Source organism: Arachis ipaensis, chromosome B6, assembly GCF_059453495.1.
Source record: "Arachis ipaensis isolate K30076 ecotype BB chromosome B6, ASM5945349v1, whole genome shotgun sequence".
Classification (NCBI taxonomy): domain Eukaryota; kingdom Viridiplantae; phylum Streptophyta; class Magnoliopsida; order Fabales; family Fabaceae; genus Arachis; species Arachis ipaensis.
Window position 1 is genome coordinate 83,545,641 of NC_142441.1, and position 3,587 is coordinate 83,549,227.

A 3,587-nucleotide genomic window follows, 5' to 3' on the forward strand; every position below is an offset into this window, starting at 1 on the left:
ATCCATTACCAGTAGATTTCTAGCTCAGTTATTATATTACCAAACATAGATCAACATTAACCACATTAGAGAAAATAATAATATAATATTCCAAATAAAATAATAATATATGAATATTATATTAATATAATTTTTCTCTCGAAATTCGAGACCGGCTCGTCACATAGAGACAAACTACGGAAATCAGAATTTTGAATTTCGGACCCGAAGTGGTTCAAAAACGCAACTTTTTGCGACGTGCCTGCTTAGATTAGGAGAGATGTCTGGTGCAGTCAAGCTGCTGACTCAGCAGCTTGATGACATAGCACCTGTGTAGTGGAGGTGCTTATATGCACTAAAATTCCTAAAAATTCCATAAAAATTCCGGTTGATCCCGAAAAAGCACCGTTTCTTCGAGGCTAAAGGCTAGGCCGTTACAAAAACAGACAGAGATTAGTAAACGAACTAGGGCAACATAGTTAGTTCTTGAGTTTCGACTAGGGTTAGGTATAATATGAAAAGTTAAACAGTTTCAGTATAGACTTAATGAACCTATACTTGGAACAGATTAACTATTCATACCGAAATTTACATAAGCTTTAAATACATATGTTAAGTAGAGAAATCAAAGCAGAGTAAAGAAACACAGAGAACAGAGTAACCAGAGAAGAATAAAGGAATACAGAGAAAAGAGTAATCAGAGCAAAGTAAAAAGACAAAGAGAAAAGAGTAATGTGATTAAGAGAAATGGTTTGAGTTAAGATGTTGTAAAAGTAACAGTTGTAGAGTTTGTATAGCATGATTGAACAGAGAAAGAAAGAGGTACTGCATAAGAATGTGAAAGTGATGATGAATAATGAGAATGATAATGAATGATGATAATGATAATGATTATGTAAGAATCTACTGCAGAGAGGCAGTCAGATAGATGGTGGTACGACCACTGAGAACACTTTCCTGGGATACCTTGCTATAATGCTTTGCTGTAAGACAGATGTTGCTTACAGTGAGTGTGTTGTTGCTCCTGTAAGACAGAGGTTTCTTACAGTGAGTGTGTTGTTGCTCCTGTAAGACAGATGTTGCTTACAGTGGGTGTGTTGTTGCTCCTGTAAGACAGAAGTTGCTTACAGTGAGTCTGTTGGACGTATATCGGCTAATAAGTGCCACCCTGCAAGACAAATGTTGCTTGCAGTGGATACCTTGCAAGACAAAGGTTGCTTGCAGTGGATATTGCCAACAGGAAAGCCTTATCCAGACGGAGGTTGTTGGGTAATGTCGGGAGCGGGTATGTAACCGACAGATGAGCTCATTACCTGCACTAGTGCTAGACATGCATCATATTTGGTTGCGCACTTCCTCTGTTATGATTGTTGTTTGAATGTATGCCTTTTTTGTTTTCATTATATTCTCTGTGTCTGTGTTTTGTTTTCTTGTATTCTTTTGTTTGTGTTTTGCTTTTTGTTTTCTCTATTTTCTCTATTTATCTATTTCTTCTGTCTACTGCTTCTCGGTATTTTGCTATTTATCTGCTAAACAACACGGAATTAATGAACGTAACTAATAACCCTGGCCCTACTAAGAACTCCCCAGTTCTTACCCCTTCTCTCTCCCTTCCCCCTTCAAATGGAAGCATGAGTACCCTTCCGTAGTTTGCTGATGATTGTTTTGCAAAGAGAATTATGCTCTAGGTAGTCTTCTGAGTTTATAGTGAACTCCGTTACCTGTTTATATGTATATACTGTGAGACCAGCCAACGTCTGCACCCTGCTTATCTACAAACTTTAACCTAAGTCCTCCGTACGATGTTGCTGTTATGTGGCCACTCGATGAAGTACTTGAGAGACGCTCTTTGATGACATATGATCGTGCAGAGGATTAGTAGACGACCTTCCACCTTTTGATGACGATCCACCTGACTTGAGTTTTGAAGACCTAGAATGTACTTTCCTTTGCTTTAGTAGTTTAGAGGGACTAGGTGAGTATAGAGTATAGGCTAGCCTGGGTGCCAGCTTAGGGACTTCTTGAACAGGTCAGGACCTGGGATGTTGTATGTATATATATGTATATAGTTATTATCTAGCTATGTTTAGGGGTGTTCTAACTAAATGTCTATACTCTAATAAAGGCTGGATCACCGAATATTGTCAACTGCTTGTGATGAATTTATGGGTGGTTGTTTATAATTATTTTATATATTATCAGTTGTGAATTGATTATGAATGATACTGTTCGTTAATCCAAACGTTTTTAAAAAAAAAGTACCTGGTAAAATAACTACGCTTTTAACAATGAATCAGGCTCATATAATAAATAATAGATAATAATTAGGAAGACAAGTTGGTAGCGCTCAGTTTGTAGTATGATCATGACGTACCAGAAATTGGGTCGTTACAGCCTCCTTCCAAGACGGTTGCATTTGATGTTGAGGAGGGTGTACAACCTCCAAGGCATGTCATGGTTAAGGACTTGGAAGAGGTCGATCAAGAGATGGAGATTCAAGAAGAAGAAGAATAACCTCCCATGCCCTTGGAAAGCAATGAAGAGGAGATTGAATTGGAAGAAAGCTACCAAGAGGAAGAGGTTGAGATTGAAGAAGCTTACAAGGAGGTGGAAGTTGTTAGAGAAGAGCACAAGGGGAATGGAGCTTGCAAGTTCATTAGAAACACCTCTCCCAAGGCCATTACCATCCAACACAACGTTCAAGTGGGTAAAATTCTTATCCTTGACCTTTACCTTCCCACTTGAATATGGGCTACTGGAGATGGATGGTCAACTTAGAGCTCTTTGTGGCATAAAGAGTAAGAGGAAGATGGTCAGTGGTAAGAATTGTCCTGCCAGGTTCATTATGGTTGAAAGCTTTAAGTTTAAACGCAAAGGTTGGTGTAGAGCTCAATTAAATGGGTCTATGAAGTTGTGTGGACGCTTCAGTGAGAATTCTAAAGCTGAACCACCCGGATGGAATCATGATAATCAACTTGAAGATGGGTGTAGAAACAAGATTTGGGATCCAGGAATATATGAGGATCAACTTTGGGAGCTCAAAGCTTGTGAAGAACCCCATCAAAGCTTGAGGAATTTACTTAGTATCAATAGAGCTTATTGGAAGTCCAAGCATTGGTGGGAATTTCAAGACGTGTTCAAGCACAAGCCGCCATGACAAGGAGCTCAGCACGTGTCCAACTTAAGGACTTTAACTAAAAGTGCTAGGTGGGAGACAACCCACCGTGGTATGATCGTTCCATTTTCAATCTTATTTAGTTTTGTTTGTTTTTGAGTTTTATTTTATTTTATTGAACCTAGAATTATTCATAACATCTGTATCAGCATCTGCATACTGCATTCTGTATTTTGCATAAAAAAAATCGCACACGACGCGACAGCGTCGCCGACGCGTCCGCGTCACCAATGCATTGGGAAGAAAAGAAGATTGAACAGAGAGTCACGCGAAAGCGTGGTTGGAGGCATGCCTTTGGCACAATTTAATCCACGTGACCGCATCGCTGACGCGTTCACATCATTTGCGAAAAAATGCCTCCCACGCGTCCGCGTCACCCACGCGAACGCGTGCCCTAAAAATCGACGTAAAAAGGGTGTAAGGCAGCAAGTTA